The 6000-nt window shown below is 49.5% G+C and overlaps 1 protein-coding gene across 1 annotated transcript in view; it reads right to left on the minus strand.

Annotated features, from left to right (window-relative positions):
• SCNN1B (sodium channel epithelial 1 subunit beta) overlaps nucleotides 1–5314 on the minus strand; it is a 34087-nt gene extending 28773 nt beyond the window's left edge. The window contains exon 1 of the mRNA XM_054042734.1: nucleotides 5227–5314. The gene's annotated coding sequence lies outside the window, so the exon portion shown is untranslated. The remainder of the gene's footprint in view (nucleotides 1–5226) is intronic.
• Between the last annotated feature and the right edge of the window lie 686 nt (nucleotides 5315–6000).

The following is a 6000-nucleotide window of genomic DNA, read 5'->3' on the forward strand; positions in this document are numbered from 1 at the left end:
TACCTATTCGTCTGTAATAGGGTTTGGCTAGCAGAGTTCTCATTTAAAAAAAAGTCGCAGTCCACGCTGATTAGGGAGGCTACACAAAAAGTCTGTTGGTAATGACTCTGTTTAATAACCAGTTGCTAACACGATTCCAATACTAGGAATGGCCCAGAATATCTCCTATTAGTTTCCTTGCTGAAATGCACAATAATAATTCCTCTTCAATCTTCATCTGATTACATGCCACCTTTTCCACCGCCTGAACCAAAGACAAAATGTAGCTAGAAATCACCTGTAGCCTTGTTTTCCTACAGAAAGGATTTTACTCTGTTTTGATTTAACTGTTGCAACCTAGGGGTAGAAATACTTTTATATGCAGATGAACAGGCAGTGTAACAAAAATGGAACCAGTAGTGTACATACTCTTATCAGGTAGGAAAAACATTTACTGAACCCGAGTGATGTGTGACTTGATCAGCAAAGGTTTTGCTTCCATTATTGTGTATATCTTGGCTAATTCTGAATGAGATCCAACCTCCCTGTAGGGTCTACTCTCCTAGACACAACGCTTAATGCTAACAGGGGATGGGCTGTGTGTGTTACATGTCATTAGAAGACTTTAAAAAAGGATTAAATTTTTAAAATAACAGTCTATTTCCAATATGAAAAATTACAGTACTTTTAGAGCCAGAACCACATTAGGACTTAGGTACCTAAAGTGGAGATTTAAGCACCATTGCAATCCACAACCCCCCCCCCCCCCCCCACTCAGCTGCCACCTAATCCCGCAGGTGCCATGGCACATACATTTTTGCCATAAAAGTTCCCTAGGCACCTAAGTTTCTGTCTGTCTCTTGCCTAAGTCCCAGCGCATAATATTCAAACTAGGACAACACAGGAATTCCCCTGCCTATCTTGCCTGCGGGGCCCCATCCGGTAGGTGTGCTCTAAGCATGCTTAACTCCACACAGACGGCAGGGGAGCACCCAGGCCTTTCTTCTTCAACTATTAGAAACGTCCCGTGTTTCTCCTATAAGAGTCAGTGGCCCTTCAGTCACTTAGAACAAGCCAAGGGACCACGTTCTTTGTGGGTTTTTAGTGAGGATGATGATGTTGAGAATTACATCGATGTATATCAGACATATCAACAGAAACATGCTAGTGTGAAGAGAAGACTTGTAACTAGAGCAGCAAGAGCTCTAACCAGCAGTTCCCTCACAGGTTTGGCTTTCTTAGTGCACTGTATCGGGGGTCGATCCGGTAACACATCATACATCCCCAAGGGGACAGTTCTCTGATGAAAAATCCAAGTGACAGCCGTTTGGGGATGGATGGGACACCAGGAACAAAGGACATGGCCACTGATGTATACGGAAAACCCAAACTCAAACTTCATTCCTTTAGTCACAGAGATTTACATATAAAAAACCCAGAGGTTAATACAAATTAAATAGGAAACGTTATACCCGCTGCACTATACACACATTCAGAATACTCTACTAGCAGGACAGCCCGTACAAGTGTTGCCAACGTGTAAAAGAATTGAAAGACCTCAAGTCCCCATCAGCTGATCAAACACTAAAAAGCACCATGCCTGAGTGACACGTTTTCCGTTCCAAAAACATTGATATATACATATTACAGAAGGAGGTAAAATAAGTGATTCTTTCTTGTTATGTTAGTGAAGCAAATCATTTGCTGACAGAGGCAAAAATAAAAAACACTTATCTTATTTGTTCAAACTAGTCCACTGAGCTGCCTGAACTTTGATTCCTCCTGTGAAATTCATTTGTCTTATAATAAAATAAAATCCATTAGGGGCATATTAAGGATGTTGTGAACACCGGAGTTAGGGGTTTATTGATTTATGTAAAGCACTGAAAACTTGTATTTTGCATTAGTATTTCCAGACTGTTTGCACAAATTGAGGGTTTTCTGTTGCCAACTTAATGATATCTACCTCATGCCTTTTGTATGGCTTTTTAAAATGTATTCCTCTTATTTATATAGGTTTTTCACCGTGGCCTGTGGAAAGCTTCCATACTGAGAGTTTCTTCTAGTGATACCAATCCATTTTAGGACTAGTTCCTTGCCCTAGAATTTTGATGTTTCCTCTCTGTATGCTACACCCCTGCTCTGCCCTCATTTATACATGGAGCTAATAAGTTTTTCTTCTTAATTAAGCAAGACGCACACAAATCCTCACTCATGCTTAATCATTAGACAGCTGCCCAGTGTTTAGAGAAGTCACACCTGCTTTGCTCCTGAACAGATCTCATACATCCTGTCATTCCAACAAGGGCCTCCTCCTCCCTGCCTCACGTTATACAAAACTATCTGCTCAGAATGCTCAATTCTGCACAATATGCAGTTTAAAGCCTTTACTGAAGTCATGGGCTGAAGTGCAAATCCATTTCCTGTGTTGTAAGAAGGGAATGACAGGTTCTTGTGACATCACAAACACACCAAATGAAAAATGAATTAAAAGAATGAAATACCTATTTCCTATTCTTACCATCTAAAACCAACCATTTAAATCCCCAAAGCTCTCTGATGGGCCTCCTCAGTATGTGTTTTAGGATAACAAGTAAACTCCATTCTTGGCTATTGATAGTCAATATCAGGGAGTGAATTTTAAGCATACTGCACAATTTTAGCCACAAAGCCACCCATTAAAACTAATGGAAATTCTGTGACTGCTTCTCTGACACTGCACAAACTCCAACCCATAATGGAAAATATCTATTTTATAACTGTCACTTATCCTTTAATGTAGCCTTGTGTGTTAATACAGGTAATAGGGTGTTGCTGTTTTTATTAAGTGAATTTTAATGCTAGTGAAAGGTGCCAGATTAACAGCACCGAACACTGAATTGTCTTTTGTCACCGCAGACCACCCTCTTAGTGTTGCCAACTCTTACCACATCTGGTGTTTTTCTTAAAGACCCAGCTGCTGGAATTAGGTTATCAGCCAGGAAGCTCTGCATTTTTTAGTAAGTTTCTAGCCCCCATTTCTGGGGATAAAATCTTGAAAATGTGACCCCTGAACATTCCAACATCGGGAGGTAAATAAAAAGAACCACAACTGCATTCTTCTTTTTAAAAACCTCATGATTTTTAACTCAATCTTATTGATCTGGGGGGGCCTGAGATATGATTTTTGAATGCTTGGGGTTGGCCATAGACACTACTAACAGGAGCTGCAACTCTTGTTAGAGAGAAAGCAGGACAGCTCTGTTCTACAGACAGAACAGCAAAGTGTTCTGTAACTGTTTGTGTAAGCGATGCTGGGCTAGGCAGCCATTTGCCTGAAGTTGGCCCAGGGTAAAAGGTTCTTGGCCCAGAATCAACTTGTCCCATTAACAATCCCATAAAGGTTCCAGCCCCTCTTCGTTCTTTCGGAAATGCTGTCAAATGCATTTTAATGTGAGTCACGGAACATTATTCCATATTTCCAAAATTTACAACAGACAAAGGGAGGAGATGAGAGAAGCTACAAATGTTTTGAAGGTGTAAGGACTACAAGATTGGGTCCATCTTGATGAAGTGTCATGAGTCCCTATGCAAATAGAGAAGAAAACAAGTTCTGATAGCTTCTCTGTCCCTTCAGAATATAAGAGGCACAGGGTAACATTTCTGTGCAGAATGGATTTTGATGAGTGTGCATGCTGCTGTCAGATGTGGGCTGGAGACAGGGTAGCATCTATTATTCACTCAGTGTGGTAAAGGCACAAAATCATAGACTTCACCCTAGTGCAGGGGTTCTCAAACTTTTGTACTGGTGACCCCTTTCACATTGTAAGCCTCTGAGTGTGACCCCCCTTATAAATTAAAAACACTTAAATATCTTTAACACCATTATAAATGCTGGAGGCAAAATGGGGTTTGGGGTGGATGCTGACAGCTCGCGACCCCCCATGTAATAACCTTGTGACCCCCTGAGGAGTCCCAACCCCCAGTTTGAGACAGGGCCGCCCAGAGGGGGAGGGCAAATGGGGCAATTTGCCCCAGGCCCCAGGCCCCTCAGGGGCCCCCACGAGAATATAGTAATCTATGGTATTGCAACTTTTTTTATGAAAGGGGCCCCCAAAATTGCTTTGCCCCAGGCCCCCTGAATCCTCTGGGCAGCCCTGTTTGAGAACCCCTGCCCTAGTGAATACAAAGTAGTGAGGGAAAAGACTTCAGTGCCAGTATTGCCTGCATATGCAATGCAGGAGCGGCCTCAAGACATGCAGGAATAGACCACAGGAAGACCCAGGGTACCGTCTGTCAGAGAGACATTGCCTTGTCTGACTCAGTGAAACACCAGGCTATGTCAGGCTGTTTGAGTTTAGCTTGCTGCACATTTTACCAGAAAACCCAATATGGAGAACACCCTCTATCATCCAGGCCTGACAGACCTGGCCAGAAAAAACACATTGAAAATTCCAGTGTGTCTGAAAGACAAAGGGCCAGGTGGCTGTTCCCGCCGAGCCATGCTTTCTGCAATGGTGCTGACAACAATTTTGTCCTGTTTACAGGAGCAAACTGTCTCCAGCCCTGGGTCCAGGGAACCCAGTGGTGACAGCTCCTGTCAATCAGGGCTCGCTTTCCTGCGGATCTCAGAGCTCTCCTGGGGGCGAGCTCTCCCCAAACTACCGCGGAGCTAGTGACTTGTGAAGAACAATCATTCATTCTGCACATTTCATCTCTGCACATTTTCCAAGCGAGGATAAAACAATTCTGGCAGGAATGTGTGCTTTGGGGGATTATTCAGCGAGCCCTGTTTGCCTGCACGTTGTTGGGAGCAGGGCATTGCCCAGGTCCCCACTCCATGCTGGGCTGGCTGGAAAGCCCTGCTGGGGACAGCTGGTTGCAAACATTTTTGGTTACTTTTAATCCAACGTTTTTTACCCCGGAGGCTGATGGAAAATGCCGGGCCGGGAGATCCCCCGGGAGGGTGGGGGCAGCATGGCCCCTGCCCAGGCGATGGGGCTGGGATGGGGCGGGGGGGGGGATTTTGAGCTTGTTCCCCGGCCGCGGGTCTCTGGGGGCCCATCACCGCAGGGTCTCGGCCCCCCGGCCCCGCGAGCTGGAGCAGGGCGAGGAAACTGAGGCACGGGGCGCGGCAGTGACCGGCCCCGGCCCCGCGGAGCGGGCAGGAGAACCCAGGCGCCCCGAGCGCCCCCACTCGGGCTGGGGGGTCCCCGGGCAGGTCCGGCCCCGGCCCCGGCCCCCAGCGCCGCGCCCCGCGGACCTTACCTGGGCTGCGCCGGAGGATGCGGGCGGCTCGGCTCGGCTCGGCTCGGCTCTCGCGGCGGAGGCGTGCGGCTCCTCCGGGCGCGGGCACGAGCGGGAGCGGGAGCGCGCGGCGCAGGGAGCGCGCACCGGACTCGGGAGCGGATTCGGGGTGCGAGCCGCCCCCCCCCCACGCATTACACCCCAACCTCCTCCCCTCCCCCATCCCTCCCCCCCACCCCGCCCCCTCACACCCCAACCTCCTCCCCTCCCCCATCCCTCCCCCCCTCACCCCGCCCCCTCACACCCCAACCTCCTCCCCTCCCCCATCCCTCCCCCCCTCACCCCGCCCCCTCACACCCCAACCTCCTCCCCTCCCCCATCCCTCCCCCCACACCCCGCCCCCTCACACCCCAACCTCCTCCCCTCCCCCATCCCTCCCCCCCTCACCCCGCCCCCTCACACCCCAACCTCCTCCCCTCCCCCATCCCTCCCCCCCTCACCCCGCCCCCTCACACCCCAACCTCCTCCCCTCCCCCATCCCTCCCCCCTCACCCCGCCCCCTCACACCCCAACCTCCTCCCCTCCCCCATCCCTTCCCCCCACCCCGCCCCCCCACACCCCGCCCCCTCACACCCCAACCTCCTCCCCTCCCCCACCCCGCCCCCCCACATCCCGCCCCCTCACACCCCAACCTCCTCCCCTCCCCCATCCCTCCCCCCCCACCCCGCCCCCTCACACCCCAACCTCCTCCCCTCCCCCATCCCTCCCCCCCTCACCCCGCCCCCTCACACCCCA

Source organism: Malaclemys terrapin, chromosome 10 (genome assembly GCF_027887155.1).
Source record: "Malaclemys terrapin pileata isolate rMalTer1 chromosome 10, rMalTer1.hap1, whole genome shotgun sequence".
NCBI lineage: Eukaryota > Metazoa > Chordata > Testudines > Emydidae > Malaclemys > Malaclemys terrapin.